The sequence below is a fragment of the Sus scrofa genome, chromosome 13, assembly GCF_054392235.1.
Source record: "Sus scrofa isolate SSC_HxYL_T2T_F1_AM1 chromosome 13, Sscrofa_HxYL_maternal_Yorkshire_Landrace_v2.0, whole genome shotgun sequence".
NCBI lineage: Eukaryota > Metazoa > Chordata > Mammalia > Artiodactyla > Suidae > Sus > Sus scrofa.
The window spans coordinates 53,231,874-53,254,167 of NC_139395.1; positions in this window are offsets into that span (position 1 = coordinate 53,231,874).

Here is a 22,294-nt window from a genome sequence, read left to right on the forward strand (position 1 = left end):
TGGATATATTTCTTGTTGCCAGTACTGGGGAATGGGCTGCTGGCATCTAGTAGGTAAAGGACGGGGATGCTGTTAAACATCATACAATAAAAAGGACAGCCCCCCACAACAAGGAATTATCCACCGCACATATCAGTAGTTCTGAAGCTGAGAAACTCTGGTTTAGGAGGATGATCTGGTGGTAGCTGTGAAGTTGGAACAGAGGGAAGATAACAGAAGCAAAGAGCCTAGGGAAGATGCTCATTCAGGGAGATAGGAATGAGGCCAGAATATGGGGTGGTGGGGGATGAATAGGAAATGGAAAGCTCTCCAAGTAGTTCAAAAGAAAAAGACAGAGTTCCTATTGTGGTTCAGTGGGTTAAGAACCTATCACAGTGTCTGTGAGAATGAGGGTTCTATCCCTGGTCTGGATCAGTGGGTTAAGGATCTGGCGTTGCCATGAGCTCTGGTGTAAGTTGCAGACGAGGCTCAAATCCATTGTGGCTATAGTGTAGGCCAGCAGCTGCAGCTTTGATTTGACACCTAGCCTGGGAACTTCCATGTGCTGCAAGTGTGGCCCTAAAAAATAAAGAGAGAAAGATGCAATTTGATTTGTTATCTCTCTGACAAGCTAACAGGCAGCCTTCATAGCCTTCTACAAAATAGGGGAAAGCTAAGCCTTAGGTTTTTTTTTTTTCTTTTAAATTATCTAAGGGCACCTTATTTTATGATAATAAAAAATATTGTAAATGATATACAACTTAAAAAAAATTGCCACTTTGAGGGTAGGGCACAGAGCTTTAACTGTAGCAGTAACATTTTCCTTCTTTTTTTAAAGCAAAATCTGAAGCAAATTTGAGAAAATGTTAACATCTGCTAAATTTGGATGGTGGGTACACGAATATCTGGTATTTTCTGTACCTTATATATACTTGAAATTTTTCATGATTAACAAAAAACAGGGTGGGGGAAGAAAGAAAAAGGAAGTCTTGGAGCAGCTGTGATAGCTTTCATTAGAATTTTTGTTGGTATTTACAAATGTTATTTTTCAATTATGGAAGTTATATATGAATATGTACTCATCATAAAAACTGTCCAAAAATACGAGAAATATAATACAAATGAGAAATTCCCATTTTATTCTTCTTCAATCCTTTTCCTTTCTCCTTAGTTAACTGCACCAAATGTTAGTGTGTATACATCCAGATCTTTTTCTATGAATGTGTTGAAAGGAAGGGAGGGATGGAGAAAGAGGAATTTGTGGTCTCTACATATAGATACAGATCTGTGGATCTATCCTATCGGTCTATCTTATGTGAGACCACACCATTCATGTAACATGCTTTTCTCATTAACACATCTTAGAGGGCTATCTTTCCATATCAATTCAAAAAGATCTCTTTTTTTTTTTTAACCTCTCCATGATAGTCTATCCTATGGATATACCATAATTTGTTTCCTAAGAGCTCTGTATATTTAAGTTGATTCCAATGTTTTGTCATTTTAAACAACATTGTAATATATAACTGTGTGTTCCCTTGTAAGGATTTTTTATAGGAGAGATTCCTATAAATAGAACTTCTGGATCAAAGGGCGTGCATATTTCTAATTTTGATATACAGCAAGATTACACCCCTAAAGCAGGGTATGAGCTACCCATTTCCCTGAACTGTCACTGATGCTGTATGCAATCAGCCTTTAAAAGTTTCGGTGTGACAGAACACTGTAAACCAGCCATAATAGAAAAAAAAAATCATTATATAAAAAAAAATTTCAGTGTATTTATCAAAAACACATCTAGGAATCTACTCCACAGATGTATTCACACGTATGTAAAGTAATGTACAGGGCAGTGTTCATGGAAAAATACAGAAAAAACAGTTCCACCAATAGGAAAACATTTGAATAGACTGTGGTGTAGCTGCACAATGAACTTCCACACATCTATAAAAAAAAACTAATGAGGGAGTTCAGCAGGTTACAAAACAGACTAGTATCCATGAGGATGCGGGTTCAATCCCTGTCCTCGCTCAGTAGGTTAAGGATCCAGTGTTGCTGCAAGCTTGTGGTGTAGGTCTCAGATACGGCTCGGGTCTAGTGTTGCCATGGCTGTCGGTAAGACTGCAGCTGCAATTCCAACCGGACCCCTGGCTCAGGAACTTCTATAGGCTGCAGGTACGGCCCTAAAAAGAAAAAAATAAATAAATAAAATGAAAAGAATAATAAAACTGAACTCATGTACCTAAACCAGTACCTTGAGGCTAGCTGTGAAAAAAAAGCTTTCTGATCAGAAGGACCACAAACCCCTGCCCCAACACCATCTTCAATGAAGGAACCCTCTGGGAAGTGTTGATTCTTCTGCTCAGTGACAGCTCTGAGTCTTCTGTCAATTGCACCAGCTTCAGAATTTCAAAAATTACCAAAGCTAACATTACGGACCACTCTTTTTTACTATCAAGCTGCAAAGCAAGCACTTTGCAGATAGTGTCTTAGTTCTCACAGCAACTGTAAGGTGGTAAGGGTGTTATGGTGAATTTACAGGTGGTGAACCTGAAATACAGATTAAAGTTCTTTCTCCAAGGTCACACAGCTGGAAGGGTGCTTGCACCCAAGTCTGTTAGTCCAACTTCGTAACCACTGCATTCTATGCCTCCGAAGACTGCAAATGCTATTAAATGGTTCTGGAATTTTTTAAATCTCCTATTTCTAAGTAACTTTCTTTACTCAGATGTGCATGTACATCATTTTTCAGCAACCAGTATATGTGTGTGTGTGTTTTCTTTCTCCATAATAGATGTTTTCAGGTTGTCTAAATAACTCCGTTTTACTCTGTCCTATTATGCTTTTTATATCTTCCTCTACCCCAATGGATTTTTTTCAAAGCAGCTTTTACCTTTCAGGCCCAGCTGGAATTTTTAAAAATATTTTTAAACCATGGGTAAATGATAAAATGTTCACCTGCTGCCCAACTTTCTCTCCCTGTGGAATCACAGGAGGATATTTAGACTGCTTTTCTGTAGGTAGATAAATACAGATAAAATCTCTTTATAGACATACCACTTTGATAATGGTCATTTCCTACCTAAATTTTCATCTTTAAAATTCTAAAGGGAACTAGAAAGCAGTTCCATTCAATAAACAATATTTGGGAGTTCCCATCGTGGCTCAGTGGTTAACGAATCTGACTAGGAACCATGAGGTTGCAAGTTCGATCCCTGGCCTCCCTCAGTGAGTTAAGGATCCAGCATTGCCGTGAGCTGTGGTGCAGGTTGCAGACGCAGCTTAGAACCTGTGTTCCTGTGGCTCTGGCATAGGCTGGCAGCTACAGCTCTGATTAGACCCGTACCCTGGGAACCTCCCTATGCCATGGGTGCTGCACTAGAAAAGGCAAAAAGACAAATAAATAAACAAACAAAATATACAATGTTTGCATAGCTCTCCTTGTTAAGACTCCTCTGGAAGTAAGTCTAAGCCTAAATTGAATCTTAAAAGCAACTTCCACTTATAATAGATCAGTTTCCAAGAGCAGCCAACATTTCAAGAGTCGTGTAAGAGTACTCAAAATGCCATCTTTCCCCGAACCAAGAGTTTGTCTATTTTCTGAGCTATACATCTGTTCTGAATAATTTCTTCTTATCCGTGTACTCTAGTAGTATGGCAGCTAAAGAGGTGGTAGGAGTTAATTTGAACTGGGCAGTGCAAATATCAGTGGGTAGCACATGTCAAGTCTAGAGGATAAAAGAGAGTAGATGCAGGTCCATTGGTAATTATCTTAACTCCAGATTCCTCTCTTTTATATATATTACACATTTTATTTTTAATGATTTTTTAAAATTATAGTTGATTTAAAATGTGCTAATTTTTGCTGGACAGCAAGGTGACTCAGTTATACATATATAAAATTCTTTTTTTTATATACTTTCCATTATGGTTTATCCCATGAGATTGGATATAGTTCCTTGTGCTATACAGTAGGACCTCTTTTTTAATATATATATATTTTAACATTAAAGTACAGTTGATTTACAGTATTCTGCCAATTTTGGCTATGCAGAAAAATGACCCAGTTATATGTACATATACATTCCATTTCTTATATTATTTTCCATCATGGTCTATCCCAAGAGATTACATGTGGTTCACTGTCCTATACAGTAGGACCTTGTTGTTTATCCATTCTATATGTTATAATTTGCACCTACTACCCCTAAACTCCTGGTCTATCCCTCTCCCTCCCCCATCCTCCTTGGCAACTACAAATCTGTTCTCTATGTCTATGATTCTGTTTCATAGATAGGTTCATTTGTGTCATATTTTAGATTCCACATACAAGTGGTATAATATGGTATTTGTCTTTCTGACTTACTTCACTTAGTATAAGAATCTCTAGTTTCATCTATGTTGCTGCAAATCACATTATTTTATTCTTTTTTATGGCTGAGTAGTATTCCATTGTATACATGTACCACATCTTCTTAATCCATTCATTTGTCAATGGACATTTAGGCTGTTTCCAAGTCTTGGCTCTGGTGAATTATGCTACAGTGAACATTGGGCTGCATATATCCCTTCACATATTCCCCTCTTAGGGTTGCCACATAAAATGCATATACTGCATGGGACTTATATTGTTTTATTTAAATATTCACAGAGCAATCAATAGTTGACACATTCACTGATTTTTTGGAATATAAAATTTCTCCAAAGCATGCATAAACATGTTAACACACCAGTTTAAAGAATAATTTTCAAAGAAATCCATCAACTTAAACTCTGTGGCAAAAGCGGCTATTATTTGAGTTGCTCTCTATGACAGGCCCTTTTCAATGTATACCTGTTATATATTATCCTTATCTTAGAGATAAGGACACAGTCCCAGGGAGAGAGGCTGTGGTACCCAAAGGCACACAGCTGATGATAAGCCAGTGAACCATAGTTATTTGGCACCAATTCCTGGGCAGTTTTTACCTTCACCAGCTTTGTTACCATTTTTTCAGGTTCAGCAAACTCCTTGGACTTTACAACTTTGTGTTCATTTAGGTCTTCAGCTTTCTATCCAGGAACTAGACTCCCTCAATAATTTAGTTTCAGGCCATTTTCCATTAATATAACAAATAACTCTCCTTTCAAGATGGAACTATGCTGTTGTATTTACTAATCACTCCCCTGGCTTGCTGACTTTGGCTACATTTAGTCTCTAGTTAGAGAAGTACTTTTGACCTTAACACTATAGTTTACAGAATAGGGATGCTAATTATGCAGTATACGTGCTATCCCCTGCCTCTATCAGCCAAGGAAGACATTGATAATCTAATGTGGCAGTTTCTCTACAGAATTTAGAGTTGGCCTCAGAATCCTCCATCTGGCACTCCAGGCAAACTAATCAATTAAAATTGGCAAGTGTGGGAGTTCCTAATGTGGTGCAGTGGAAACTAATCTGACTAGTATCCATGAGGATGTGGGCTCAATCCCTGGCATCACTCACTGGGTTAAGGATCCCGCGTTGCTGTGAACTGTGGTGTAGTTGGCAAAGGAGGCTTGGATCTCGCATTGCTGTGGCTGTGGTGTGGGCCAGCAGCTGTAGCTCTGATTTGACCCCTAGCCTGGGAACTTCCATATGCCACAGGAGTGGCTCTAAAAAGAAAAAAAATAAAAGGGGGGGGGGAGAAAAAATGGCAAGTGAGATTCATTTGCCATCTGATATAAGAAAACCTTTTTAAGTTTATTAGATGCAGAAACCTTTGTTAATTAGTAAAATGTTTGAATTACCACACATTATCCAAAAATAATAACTTCTAAGTATACACATTTGGAATTCAAATTGTCTTATGTAAGTCAAGATATAACCTATAATAAGGAAGAATTTTTTTTCTTTTTTGCTTTTTCTGGGGCCACTCCCACAGCATATGGAGGCTCCCAGGCTAGGGGTCGAACCAGAGCTGTAGTCACGGGCCTAGGCCAGAGCCACAGCAGCGCGGGATCCGAGCAGCATCTGCAACCTATACCACAGCTCACGGCAATGCCAGATCCTCAACCCACTGAGCAAGGCCAGGGATGGAACCTGCAACCTCAGGGTTCCTAGTCGGATTCGTTAACCACTGAGCCATGATGGGAACTCCCAAGGAAGAATCTAATTAAAGTCAGAGCACTGGTTAAAGAGGCATCGACATTTACTTTTTTTTTTTTTTTTTTTTTTTTTTTTGCCAAACCCACACTTGATGTTTACTTTAAATGTAGTCCTAGACGCACCTGGTGCTACTTTCCAGAAAACTGAGCTTTCTGGGCATGCAAATTCCTTGTCTGCCTTTATAGAGCCTTGGATCTCTGGTATATCAAATGCAGTTCTGAATCAACCAATCAAAGGAGCTGTCAACATTATCTGATTAGGAATCTAGAGGGATTAAATTTTTCTTCTCTTGCTCAAAAAAAACCTTTTTTTTTTTTTTTGGCCTTGCTTGCTTCAGGTAGAAGTTCCTAGGCCAGGGATCAGAACTCACACCACAGCAATAACCAAAGCCACAGCAGTGACACCAGATCCTTAACCTGCTGAGCAAACACAGAACTCCTCAAAGAATCCTTTTTCTGTTTATTTGTTCAAGTAACAAATACTTACTGAGTGCTGGGGATGCCAACAAGGCCATGTCAGAAGGGATCTCTCTCCTCCTATAGTTGTGCTCCCTGGTCAGCAGCTCCATCTTTGGGTAGTTAAGCGAGAGACACAGAAGGAAGGAGGCCTATAATCCTCCAATTCCTGTTACTGTAGATGCTGCCCCAAGTAGCTCCAAAAGCTTCTTTTTGAACCCCATGGGGTGTTGAACAACCAACTTAACATATTTCAAGGAAAATAAAGTAAAACAAAACCCTAAGCACAAATAAGGTCTGTCAAATATTGGAAAAAACCTGCTTTGTTTCATGGAAAGCATCAATATCATTCCTTGAAAGAATTATTCACTATAGATTGAGGGCAACGGATCCATATCCAAATGTTTGGAGACTCTTTCCTCTCCTTCTCCACTTTAAAGAGAAAGAAATGAAATGGGGGGAAATGGGCATATATGCTAAAACAGGGCATGGTTAGTTCCCTTGTTGTACTAAGGGATAAGGATCTGGCATCGTCACTGTAGAGGCTCAGGTCGCTGCTGTGGCTTATGTTTGATACCTGGCCCAGGAAATTCCTTGTACCATGGGTGTGGCCCAAACAAATGGCCCGTGGTTAGACCTGTGAACCCAATTACACAATAAGAAATAGAGCAGGTAAATATGTAATTTATACAGATCGAATTTCTTTGTATGGTAAGAGTGAACATTTCAGACCTCACATGCTTCCACTGAGCAGTGACAAAAGATAATAAACCCAAAGATTTGGGTTCTTCCCAGTGCAGACTTCTCACTCCATCAAAATGGTAAGATCTCCACTTTTCAGAGGAGGAGGAGGCATCAGGAAGCTATGTTCACTCACTAGGTCCTGTATGTGTGTCCTTTGCACTGAGTACTTGCTGGCTCAGTGGCACAAAAAGAACAATTTTAAACCAAATCTGATCATCCTTCTCTTCAGGATCCAAGTTCACTCCACTTTTTATGGCCTGGCCAAGCTTAGGGATGGCTTTAATGAAGGCAATAGAAAAGAGAAGATGGGACACTGATGTCCCAAAGAGAAAATATCTTGAAGATGGAAAGAGGCACATGTGCTGACCTCTGCACCAGGAATCAGATGGAAGGAAATCTTCAGTGTAGGTCCAAATGCAACCCAAACCGGAACCTGCCCCATGCACTCATCTCTCCTAGTGGTGGACTAGCAGTATGGGAGAATTGAAAGAGCTATAATCCTGGGATCCAATAATCCAGCAAAGAGCAGTCTCCCTAAATTTAACCCAGAGGAAAAGCATGTCCCCCTTTAAGGAGCCTTTGAGGCCTGGGTCTGAAGCAGCAGTAACAACAAAAGCCAACAGGGCCAAGAACTCAGCTCAAGCCATATTTCTTCCGATTGAAGTTAGACATACCAAATGTTGGTTTGGCAGTAGCAGCATGAATAAGAATGTCATAAAGCACAGGTATATGTGGCCATTTGGTGTATCTTTTCAACTGCACAAGTTTCATTAGAGAATGATGCCAGGGAATAGCAAGTTCTGGACAGTGGCTTAGGATTCCTCAAGCAGCATTCTGGGCAGTGACTTAGGAGTCCTCAAGCCACCAAGAGCCACACTCCAATTCCACACATGAGGTGAGATCCCTCAGAACCAATCCTGGAGACTTGGAACTACTAGAAGTAATTCTAGATGGAGGCAAAGGAATAGTAGGACATGTGAGAGGAAGATGATTTGTTTGGTGATCTCTAAGAAAGATTTTTTGAGACCAGTCCTCAAGCCCTGATCTGCTGGGGGCTGCCTACTTTTTTTTACATGTCATTTCTCTGCCCTACCCACGTCACATGAAATAAAAATCCAAGGGACTACCATGTGATCTGGACCCAATGCATGATGAAAATTAAAACATGGTATCTTTTATGTCATCACATAACCAACAGTTAAGCAACAAAATATTTGCCAGGCTTTAAATGCAGTTGTGGTTTAGAGAGAGGCTGAGTTTATAAGTGAATCTGAGAGTGTCAGGTTTAAGAATGGTCTGAGAAAAAAAAAGGATTGGGGTTGAAGTCACCCAGCGCCTGCTGGAAGTGTTTGTGCATCATCCAGTCATTCCAGACTTCATCCCAGGAGCTGGCTCAGATGGAGAGAGTCCTACCCACAAAGCAAACCAGGGGCCGGCTGCCTTGATAGTGTCACGGTAAATAGCCTACACAATTGCCAGTACTATTCTCTGGTTTGTTTTTGGTAGTTTTTTTGTTTGTTTTGTTTTTTGCTTTTTAGGGCAGCACCTGCATCATATGGAGATTCCCAGGCTAGGGGTCTAATCAGAGCTATAGCTGCTGGCCTTCACCACAGCCACAGCAACACCAGATCTGAGCCTCGTCTTCGACCCACACCACAGCTCACGGCAACACCAGATCCTTAACCCATTGAGCACGGCTAGGGATCAGACCCACAATCTCAAGTTTCCTAGTCAGATTAATTTCCACTGCACCACAACGGGATTTTCTGTTCTCTGGTTTTTGAACAATCAAAACATGAGTTAAAAAAAAAAAGGAAGCAAAAGCAAAGATCAGATTTTCAACTATGTTAGAAAGATAGCATAGCAGAACTTTTTTTTTTTTTTTTTTTTTTTTTTAATGCTGGATTGAGAAATCAGAAATGAGAGTTTTTAGTCCCGGTTTAGTTACTAACCAAAGATGAGTCATTTCCCTTCTCTGCACTGTTTCTATCCCTGTGAAGTGAGGAGTTTCAACTCAATGGGAAGCAAGATGCCTTAGACTTCTCTAGTGGACCAGGGGGTTGCACCATGTTTTTCCACTGTTGAGGTTCTTATTACACTTTATAGATAATAGCATGATTGTTTAATTGGCTGTCCTCCCACAAGACTGTCAGTTTCTCCAGCACAGGAACCAATCCCCTTGTCCACCACTGAGACCTGGGAACCCTGCAGTGCTTGATAAATATCTATTGGAGGAATGGTACCAAATGCCTCTATGAGGCAGCTCTTACAGCTTATTAAAAGGTGACTGGAGTTCTTAGTCAACTTAGGAATAGGTGACATGGTATAAATTTTTAAAAAGTGAGCCAAGATTATCCTTTCATTTTGTTGCTTTTAAGTTTTTATAAAAACCCAATGATTTTTTTATAAAAACTCAAAAATATTTCCCATAACTCTGAAATGGTTACTACTGCCATCATGTCTTATGACTTCCATAAAAACCAAATTGGAGTCAAACATGTTATTGTTGTGCCTCGAGGTCCTGTCCAAAACTAGAAACTACATCCCAAGTTAGCTATCCCACCTTCCTCCAATTAGCCCTCTTTCCACTGCTCAAGGTTTTAACGCTTTTTTTTTTTTTTTTTTTTTTTTTTTTTGTATTTTTAGGGCCACACCAGCAGCATATGGAGGTTCCCAGGCTAGGGGTCTAATTGGAACTACAAGCCTATGCCATAGCCACAGCAACGCCAGATCCTTAACCCACTGAGCGAGGCCAGGGATCGAACCTGCAACCTCATGGTTCCTAGTCAGATTTGTTTCCGCTGCGCCATGACAGGAACTCCAAAGTTTAACATTCTTAAAATATCAATAACACAAAGCAATCTACAATTGCAAAGTAATCCTTACCAAAATTCATCAGCCATTTCGTCAAAATTAGAAAGTCTATTAAAATTCAGATGGAATTGAAAGGGACTCTGAGTAGCCAAAACAAATATGAAAAAGAAGAAAAAAGTCAAAAGATTCACATTTCTCAATTTCAAAGCTATAGTACATTGTGATACCACCACAAAGATGGATGTATAGACCAATACGATAGAAATTATCCAGAAGAAAAACTGATTGACAAGGATGCCAATTCCATTTAATGGGGAAAGGAGAGTCTCTTTAACAAATGGTGCCAGGACAATTGCCTTTTTACATGCAAAAGAATAAGGTTGGACTTCTACTTCACTCCATATGCAAAAATTAACTTAAAATGAATCAAGTACTCGAATATAAGGGATAAACCCATAGGGTTCTTGGAAGAAAACATAGGAGTAAATAATCATGACCTTGAATTTAGCAATGGATTCTTAGATATGACACCAAAAGCACAAGGGAGAAAAGAAAAGACAGATCATTTGAACTTAAACAAAATTTAAAACTTTTGTGCATCTTTAACACTACATATTTTAAAAAGTGAGAAGACAACCTACAAAATAGGATAAAATATTTGAAAATCATATATCTGATAAAGGTTTAATATCCAGAATATATAAAGAACTCTTGCAAGCTCAAAAACAAATAGACAAACAACCCAATTTTAAAATGGGAAAAGGGTTTGAATAGACATTTCCCCAAAGAAGACATGCAAATGGCCAATAAGCATATGAAAAGATGCTCAAGATCAGTAGTCATTAGGGAAATGAAATCAAAACCACAATTAGATACCACTTCACACCCACTAGGATGGCTATAATTTTTTTAAAAAATGGAAAGTAACAAGTTTTGGTTATGGAGAATATGGAGAAATTGGAATATATATGCATTGCTGGAGGAAATGTTAAATGGTACAGCCATTGTGTAAAACAGTTTGGTAGTTCCTCAAAAACTTAAACATAGAATTACCATAGACCCCAGCAATTCTACTTCTAGATATAAATATACAAGAGAATTGAAAATAGCTGCTTAAACTGTTGTTACGCTATTTAAACATGGAACATACATGTTTATAGCAGGCAGCACTATTCATGATACCCAAATGCCTATCAAAAAATGAATGGATAAACCAAATGTGGTGTATACATACAATGGAATATTATTCGGCCAAGAAAAAGAATAAAGTACACGCTACAACATGGATGAAACTTGAAAACATTATTCTAAGTGAAAGAAGCCAGGCACAAAAGGACAAACATTGTATGATTCCATTTCTATGAAATATCCCGTATAGATAAATCCATAGAGACCTCATACAGGCTAGTTGTTACCAGGGACTGAGGGAACATGCAATGGGGAGAAATTCCTTAATGGTTAAAGAGTTTTACTATGGAGTGATAGAAGTGGTTTGTATGTAGATAGAGGTTGTGGCTGCACAACATTGTGAATGTAATTAATGCCACTGAATTGTTCACTTTAAATTGGTTAATTTTGTTACATTAATTTCACCTCAATAAATTATTTTTTAAACAGATAGCACCTAAAATATATTTTCTTGTGAATATACTATTTTGAAAAAAACCCACTTTATTAAACATTTATTTAAATACAAAAATTAATTCTAATTAAATAATTCATTCTGGAGAAAGGCCCAGAAAAAGAACATAGAGTGGTTTATAACTTATTGTTAACTTGAAATGCTACTGAATCCTTGCCATGCTTTTGCATAATGTGATTCAGTCAAGTGTTTGGTAATGAGCAGTTCATTTGGAGCCATTTTTCCAAAATAGAGGATGCTATTCATGAAATGATTCTTCAAGTATTTATAGTTAAATGCCAATCTTCGTTTTTTAGTTTATGGGAAAACTCCTTTTTGAAAGTCTCAATTTGTGACTTGAGCAACTGAAGGAGCCTAAGGATATTTCTCAGTGATGACTGATCCTATCCTTCCTCCTCCTCAGAGTCAATGTTTTTAGGCCAATGTAATAGTTTTTAAGGGCTGCCATAACAGTATACCACAGACTGGATGACCTAAGCAGCAGAAATTAATTTTCTTATGGTTCTGGAGGCTAGAAGTCCAAAATCAAGGTGTCAGCAGGTTTGGTTTCCCCTGAGGCATCTTTCCCTGGCTACCAGATGGTGCCTTCTCTGTGTCCTCATATGATCTTTTCTCTGTGCACACACATCCTTGGTGTTTCTGTGTCCAGATTTCCTCTTCTTACAGAGGAAAAATCACACTGGATTAGGGCCCACCCTAACACCCTCACTTTAACTTATTCATCTCATTAAAGGCTCTTTCACCAAATATAGTTACATTGTGAGGTGTCAACAGTTAGGGCTTCAACATATGATTTTAGGGGAAATATAATTCAGCTCATAATAGACAGTATCTAAACTGACCCAATAGATTACAAAAGTTTGAAATAATAGTGCAACATTAGACTCAACCTCAGCACTAGCAAAGACAGGCAATTGCATGATGTTTTTCTTATTTTGCTTTCATAGCCAAAAGGGAAAAAAATAGCATAAAGATGTTTTTGATTTCCAAAAGTCTAATTTTTTTCCTTTTTTTAGGTAAGGCCTAGTTATCCATGGAGTAATCCTAATCAAGTTCAGTAATTTTAATACCCTTTTAAAGTACATGATTCCTTGTAGATTTAACTAGATGAAAGATAGGAGACCTAGAAATGTATTCTCAGTGTGAAGTACTTACCTATTCAGAGCCTAATCTCCATTTGTAAAATAGGCACGGTACCTATCTTGTCTAGATCACTTGATGGTATTGGGAAGACATAGAAATAATATATAAAAATAGTAGCTTTAATCTATGAAATGCAACATTAATACAAGGTGAATCTTAATAATGCCATCCAGCCCAGCAAATGAAGAGTGATACAAAGAAATTACATAAGAAATTTATGACAGAAAACTTCTAAGTTAATTTTTTTTTTAATTTTTATTTTTTTATTTTTATTTTATTTATTTATTTATTTTTGTCTTTTGTTGTTGTTATTTCTTGGGCCGCTCCCGCGGCATATGGAGGTTCCCAGGCTAGGGGTTGAATCGGAGCTGTAGCCACCGGCCTACGCCAAAGCCACAGCAACGCGGGATCCGAGCCGCGCCTGCGACCTACACCACGTTAACCCACTGAGCAAGAGCAGGGAGCGAACCCGCAACCTCATGGTTCCTAGTCAGATTCATTAACCACTGCGCCACGACGGGAACTCCCTAAGTTAATTTTTATATGGCCTTTTTCAGTTTAGTTTTAGTTCAAGAATTATTGAATGAGTTTAGAAAGAGTAGTGAAGTATCTATGTACATGCCATTAGCAAGCTGCTCTTTCTATTAACTAAGAAAAGAATCTGTAGGTGGGGGTTTAGGAAGGGAAGAAATTCAGATTCTAATTTTGTTTCCTTTCTATGTATGCATTTTTTTCTGAATAAATTTGTTTGAACTCAATCAGCACTCTTTTTGTGAAGGAAATGTGTGAAATAAAGAGGATTTGAGAATTGGGCCAGTGTCTATGGCAACACTACATCCCAAGTAATGGCAGAACACATCATCTGTATATGATGGCAAAAGAGAAGAGTTAAATGTATATTTGGAAAAAGGTGTCAATCAGCTTCAATTTGTCTTCTGTAAATAAGGATTCTCTTTCGTTCAATGGAAGTTCAAAGCTTTTCATTTTTGTCTTTCCTATCTCCACAAATGCTCACCAAGGAAGCATTAGGTTTAGAGAAGATTCTTGTAGTTCATAATTACTTTCTCTTTTCTCACTTGTTAGTTACATGTTGTGTGAATACTGTAGGAAAGCTGAGTTGTTAACACTAATTATTTCAATCCTGATTTATTATTCAGCTTTGCAAATGTCAGTCTCCACATCTAACTTTAAAGGTTATAGGTAAGATAAAGGTACATATATTGAAGTTTTCAGTGAATAAATAGTTCAAATCTTACACAAACTCTTCCAGATAATAAAAGAATGAAGAATAAGTCCCATATCATTTTATAAACTTAATATAACCTTAATATCAAAACAAAATAAGGAATATATAAGAAAAGAAAGTTCTGGGACAATTACACTCATGTACATCAAAACAAGATTCCTGAACAAAATATTGTTTATTTTTTATCAAAATAAACTGAATTATAGGAGTTCCTGTCGTGGCGCAGTGGTTAACGAATCCGACTAGGAACCATGAACTTGCGGGTTCCATCCCTGCCCTTGCTCAGTGGGTTAATGATCCGGCGTTGCCGTGAGCTGTGGTGTAGGTTGCAGACGCGGCTCGGATCCCGTGTTGCTGTGGCTCTGGCGTAGGCCGGTGGCTACAGCTCCGATTTGACCCCTAGCCTGGGAACCTCCATATGCCGCGGGAGCGGCCCAAGAAATAACAACAACAACAAAAGACAAAAGACAAAAAAAAAACAAAAAACTGAATTATACAATATCATCATCACCAAATTGGAATTATCCAAGAAAGTAAGATTGAGTCTAATGTTAGAAAAATGTGTTAGTATACTTAATGATATTTATAGATTAAAGGAGAAAAAAATCATATAACAACTCATTAGGTTTAGAAAAAGCATTTGATAAAATTTAACACACACAACAGAAGTTTCTCAGAAAGTGAGCTTCCTTAATCAGCAAAAGTATAATCACAAAATATCTACAGCAAATATTCTTCATAATGGCAAAATCTTGAACATTCTTGTTACAAACAAGAGCAAGACAAGTCTACCCACTACCATCACTCCTATTATTTATTTGTTTTTTTTGGTTGTACCTTTGGCATGTGGAAGTTCCTGGACCAAGGATAGAACTCATACCACAACAGTGACCCGAACTACTGCAGTGACAATGCCACAAGGGAACTCCCTCATCACTCCTATTTAGCATTATACTAAAGATCCCAACCAGAAGAGTAAGAGATAAGAAAAAAAGAATTAGAAGTTATTGAGATAGAATAAGAAAAAATACAAATTGTGTTTATTTGAAAAATGATATCACTGTTTACATAGAAAAGCCAAAAGGATCTATAAATTACTAAAATTAAAAAAGTTATGAGATATAATTTAGAGGATTAATAAACAGATAAGAGTATTAACATTCACTGTTGTTTTTATTTTTATTTATTTATTTATTTTTGTCTTTTTTTAGGGCTGCACCTATGGAATATGGAAGTTCCCAGGCTAGGGGTTGAATCGGAACAATATTGCAGGCCTAAACCAGAGCTCACTGCAATGCCAGATCCTTAACCCACTGAACAAGACCAGGGATCGAACCCCAAGTCCTCATGGATATTAGTCGGGTTTGTTACCTGGGAACTCCCACTGTTATTTGTTTGTTTGTTTGTTTGTTTGTTTTGCTTTTTAGGGCCGCATCCAAGGCATATGGAGGTTTCCAGGCTAGGGGTCAAAATGGACCCGCAGCTGCCATCCTATGCCACAGCCACAACAATGCAGGATCCAAGCCACCTCTAGGACCTACACCACAGCTCATGGCAACTCCAGATCCTTAACCCACTGAGCAGGGCCAGGGATTGAACTCGTGTTCATGTTTACTAGTTGGATTCTTTTCCTCTGCACCACAACAGAGGTGTTGTTTTTAAAAAGAAAATATTTACAGGAGTTCTGTTGCGGCTCGGATGGTTAAGAATCTGACATTGTCACCACAGTGGCTCCTTTCACTGCTATGACACAGGTTTGATCCTTGGCCTGGGAACTTCTGCATGCCTCAGGAGTGGCAAAAAAAAAAAAAAGACTATTTACAGAAGCAAAAGCAACCTAAAGATAGCATTTACAAAAGCAAACACTGTGAGATACTTTAACATAAATCTTTTATAAAAATCTGACCTTTATTTTTTTTTAATTTTACTAAAAATAGAATTTATATAAAATGTGTTGGTTTCAGGTGTACAGTAAAGGGATTCAGTTATACGTATAGATAGATATTCTTCTTTTTACATTTTCTCCCATCATAGGTTAGTAGAATATAGTAAGTATAGTTTCCTATGCTATAAATTAGGTCCTTGTTGATTATCTATTTGATATATAGTAGTATGTATATTTTAATCCCAGTCTCCTTATTTATCCCTCTCCCACTTACCATTTGGTAACTATAAATTTGTTTTCTATGTTTGTGAGTCTATTTCTGTTTTGTAAATAAGTTTACTTGTATCCTTTTTTTAGATTCCACATATAAGCAATAAGTAAAGTAAGCCACATGGAGAAACACAAGAGCTCCATTTTTAAAATTTCAAATTTTTTGGCGTTCCTTTTTGGCTCATTGAGTTAAGGATCTGGCAATATCACTATTGTGGCTCAGGTCATTGCTGTGGCATAAGTTTAGTCCCTGGCCCAGGAACTTCTGCATGCCATGGGGGTAGCCAAAAAATAATTGCAAATTTTTGGAAAGACATTTAGAAATAACTCAAATAAAGATACATACCTAATTCATGGATAGAATGCCTTGATATAAAGATTTTAGTTCTTCCTAAACTGACGTATAGATTCAATGCAGTTCTAATCAAGGAACTTGACAAGCTAGTATTAAATATACATACAGAAGAGGAAAGACCTTCCAAGATGAATATCAAAGTGGAAAGTCTTGTCATAAGGGACATCAAGACTTATTTTGGCACAGCATTATAAATAAACTATAATTTAAAAAACATTTTTAAAGATATTTAAAAGCTTGAAGTATTAGCAAAGGATAAGCAAATATACTAATGGTAAAAAAGAAAAAAAAGGCCCCCACACATATGGAACCTTACACATACACACACACACACACAATCAGAGGTGGATTAAAAACTTTATTGTGAAAAACAATTTGTGGGTCAGTGAGAGATGAATAGGTAGAGAGGATTTTTAGGGCAGTGAAAAATACTCTGTATATTATAATAATGGTAACATGTTACGTTTGACTAAACCCATAGAGTGTGTAACATCAAGAGGGAACCCTAAGGTAAACTATGGTCTCTGGATGATGATGTTGTATTGACTTAAGTCCAATTGTAGCACACGTACCACTCCAGCAGGGGATAGTAACAATGAAGGAGGCTATGCATGTGTGGAGACAGGGCATGTGTGGGAAATCTCTATTCCTTCCTTTTAAATTTGGAGTTCCTGTGGTGGTGCAGTGGTTAACGACTTCGACTAGGAACCATGAGGTTGAGGGTTCGATCCCTAGCCTTGCTCAGTGGCTTAAGGATCAGCATTGCTGTGAGCTGTGGTGTAGGCCAGAGACGCAGCTCGGATCCAGCGTTGCTGTGGCCCTTTTGTAGGCCAGCAGCTACAGCTCCGATTGGACCCCTAGCATGGGAACCTCCATATGCCACGGAAGCGGCCCTAGAAAAGGCAAAAAAGACAAAAATAAAATAAAATAAAATAAATTTGCCATAACCCCAAACTGCTCTTTAAAATAGTCTTTAAATTTTAAAAAATACAACTTGAGAACTTTCTTGGGCAGGGAAAATTTTCCTAAATAAGATGTAATGTATACAAACACTAAAGAACAATACTTACATTTTATTACGTTCAGATTGAGAATTTCAATTAGTAAACACCATAAAGTGAAAAGATATGTACCAACTGAGAGCAGGTATGTGCAATGCATGTAAGCCACAATGAATAAGTATTCAGAACATATGTAAAAATATGTCAGTAAGAAAAAAACAACTCAATATTAAGATGATGAAACAAGGGGAGACTACACAATCTACCATTAAAAGGAAATATATATAAACAACTTTTCAGAGAAGAGAGTATGTAGATAATAAACATATAAGAAGATAAAAAACCGCATGGATAGTCAGGAAAATACCAATTAAAACAAAAGTGATACCATTGTATTTCTTCTGTATTGGCAAAATTAATACATCTGTACTAGCAAATATTGATAAGGATATGGAGCAACAGGGATGCTTGTGCAAATGCTGGTAGGAGTGTAACTGGAAACAATTTTTAAAATATTTTCCTTATCTGATAAAGTTCAGTCTGCACGACCAGAAACAGATATAAAATTATCTATAGCAACATTTTTTATGAGAGAAAAAAACAAACTGACAAAAAGTCATGCAAGCAAGTTACTTGTTCATTAAAATGTAAGTTAATTTTTTATTGTGGCATAGTCACACAATTAAGTTCTATACAGCAATTAAAAAGTGAACCAGTGTTCATGTATCAACACTGATAAACTTTAGAAACATGACATTGAATGAAGAAAGCAAGTCATAGAAGACTACTTAGAATACAAACCCATTTATACAAAATTGAAAAAACCTAAACAATATACTGGTTTTTGGCTTTTGTGAGGTTTTTTGAGATAATAAATGTTTATTGCTTTAAGTTTCATGTCAACTTGTTATGTTTTAATAGTTAACTAATAGAGATTGATGCTTCCACAAATAAACTATTAAGGATACTATATTAGTTTGCTCAGGCTGCCATAACAAACTACCACAGACTACATGGATTAAGCAACAGACATTTATTTTCTCATAATTATGAAAGCTAGAAGTAAGTAGGCTTGGTTTCTTCTGATGCCTCTCTTCTTGGCTTGCAGATGGCTATCTTCTCCCTGTGTCTTTTTTTTTTTTTTTTTTTTTTGGCCATGCCTGCAGCATGTGGAATTTGCTGGGCCAGGGATTAAACCTGTTCCACAGCAGTGACCTGAGCCACTGCAGTGAAAATGCTGAATCCTTAACACACTGCACCACAAGGAAATTCCAAATTTCCTCTTCTTATAAGGACATAAGTCATACTGGATTAAGGCCCACCCCTCTGATTTTGTTTTAAATTAATCATTTCTTTAAAGATCACCTCCAAATACAGTGAAGTACGTGAGGTTAGAATTTCAACACATGGATTTTAGGGGAACACGATTCTCCCCATAATAGGTATATGCATAAGAGTAAAGCTATAATGAAAAGCAAAAAAAAAAAAAAAGATAAATCATAAGAGTGAGTCTTCTTGGGGCTGGGAGATGGATGAGCCCAAGAAGGAGCATGTGGGAGACCCCAATGGTTTTTGTGAAGCTCTGCATCTAATGTGAATACCCTGATGTTCATTTATTGTATCCCTTATGTACTTTTCTTGGCTTGAAAATTTTGTAATAATAAACTTTTAAAAAAAAAGAAAAATAGGAGATACATATGTCAGGATAGTTTTGAAATTGCATGCAACAGAATTCCAACCAAATAGTTGAAATGCAAGGGGAATCTATCTAGTGGCTCAACATCTGAGAACATAGAGGTCAAAATGGATCCTAGGACTCAGATGTTGTCATCAGGTTCCTCACTTGTTCACTCTCTCCTCCCATGCATGCTTCCTACCATCCACGGAAAGAGAAGACAAAGTTCCTTTGGGTTTGAGCACAAAATGTGCTTGTGGGGAGCCGAAAAGATACAAGGAGCCGAGGAAGGGAGCTTGCCTGAAGGGTGCAATTCCGAAGGCAGGCTCCTAATCAGAAAAAGGGGCTTGCCTGAACAGTGCAGTTCCGAGGACAGATTCCTAAACAAGGAGACGTCTGCCTGTACGGCGCAATTCTGAGGACAGGCCCCAGAAAACAATAGGGCTCACCTGCTGACACTGGTGGGGAACTGAATTTTCCAGGAAACAATTTCCATTTTGTGTTACTGAGTGGGGATTGTTCCATGGATGACTTAGTCTTTTCTATTATTCACTTGTTATTCAGTTTTCCTCAGTCTTTACTGATTATTTACTTATTATTCTTATTTTCCATTCTTATTTTCCTGTAGTGATTTGTGATTTAACAAAATTACAACAATGATATAATAAAAATTTCATCCTGAAGTACTTTCCCCTATTTAAATCCAACTTAGTTAAAACATAGTGTTTATCTACTAACTAGTTATATAGTAAACTTTAGAGTTAGGATTTTAATGAGGTTCATAGAAATTAGACATATATTATCCATGAAACGTAGCTGTGAGTTTTGTCCTTGATTTTAAAAGCTTTTAAGTAATAGCTAGTTAAGTTGGTTTATATTTTCTTACACTGTCTCCCTGCCATAACGCTTTAAAGATAAGCACCAGTCTAAAAACAAGATTTGTGAATGCCAAATTCTTGTGTCTGTGACCTCTTCAAATTGTAAAGACTGGCTGGCCATGGGATGATTTGTACTGAGTCTCCTCCTTTCCACATGATGTATTGTACCTAATTGCCCTTAAATTGTACTCACTAAGTTTAGTTAAGATAAAGATCTTAGAACATGATGTAAAGCTGCTATACCATGTAATAGTTAACCAATGTACTTTTAACACTGTGATGTAATCTGTAGTAAAAAACTGTCTATATAATCAACCACTTATGCCAACAAAATTTGAGCAGTCCAGCACCCTGAAAGAAGGGACAAAGAGGCTGTCTTTGTATGTACATTTGCCAACGCTGTCCATCTCCTATCAGGAAAGTGTACACTCCCTGGCTGCCAGAGCTGGCCTCCGGCATACGCTCAGTTCCCCTGAAGATTTTTCATTGTTAAATTATCATTCCTCTTTAAATTATTTGGATGGGAGTTTCCGTCGTGGCTCAGTGGGTTATGAACCCAACTAGTATCTATGAGGTGGCGGGTTCAATCCCTGGCCTGGCTCACTGGGTTAAGCATCCAGCTTTGAGCTGTGTTGTAGGTTTCAGACAGCTTGGATCCCATGTTGCTGGGGCTTTGGGGCAGCTCTGATTCCACCTCTAGCCTGGAAACTTCCATACACTTCAGGTTCAGCCCTGAAAAATAAAAAAAAGATAAAATTATTTGGATGGCTTTAAAATAAAATGGAATTCGTGTCCTTGATAAACTGTCACACCTCACCAATCTTTTAAATCTATAAAGAGGGAATATTTCAGTTTCATGTTATGGTTTTCCCACTTCCATAGTTAATTTATTTCAGATGATGTTTCTGAAAAAAATTATAGTGAATAAAAGTAGGGTCCTTAAGTTCATAATCTTTTTGTTGGAACATGTAGCTAAACTTTTAAAAGACAGAGAATGAAATTCCTGGACTTGGGTTAATTTTGAAATTTCCATATTAGTTCATCTTCTAAAAATTAGTGCTTTACTACAATTACATAATAAATTCTAAAATTTACATTTGCTGCCCTTTTGAGACTTCTCCAACCTGAAAAAATTAATTATGTATAAATAGTGATCAAATATTTACCCTTGAATTGGCAATTCAAGCAATCTCAAAAATCCAATCTCAAAAATAAAGTGTAGGAGTTGCCGTCATGGCTCTACTTTTGTACCTTCTACTTAAATTAGGTTTTGTACACCATTGTTAGATCTGTTTCTAAATACTTTGGGTTTTTTAAATAGCACCCTAAATTATATTGTTTTCTAAACTTCATTTTATAATTGTTTGTTACTGGTATGTAGATGATTCATTTTTAAATAGTGACCAGATATCTATTATTCTAATAGTTCATGTATAGATTCATTGAGATTTTTTTACACATGAGATTATGATGCTTATGAATAAGAGTCCCCCTCGTGGCTCAGCAGTTAACGAACCTGACTAGTATTCATGAGGACACAGGTTTGATCCCTGGCCTCACTCCCTGGGTCAGGGATCTAGCTTTGCTATGAGCTGTGGTGTAGGTCACAGATGTAGCTCGGATCCAGCATTGTTGTGGCTGTGCCACAGGCTGGCAACTACAGCTCCAATTGGACCCCTAGCCTGGGAACCATCATATGCCATGGGTGTGGCTCTAGAAAGACAAAAGACAAACATACATACATACATAAACGTATTAAATCCCTACACTCAGAAATTTTTTTTTTTTTTTTTTTTTTTTTTTGTCTTTTTGCTATTTCTTTGGGCCGCTCCCACGGCATATGGAGTTTCCCAGGCTAGGGGTCGAATCGGAGCTGTAGCCCCCGGCCTACGCCAGAGCCACAACAACGCAGGATCCGAGCCTCATCTGCAATCTACACCACAGCTCACGGCAACGCCGGATCGTTAACCCACTGAGCAAGGCCAGGGATCAAACCCGCAACCTCATGGTTCCTAGTCGGATTCGTTAACCACTGCGCCATGACGGGAACTCCTCAGGAAAAAAAAATTTATCAAAAATA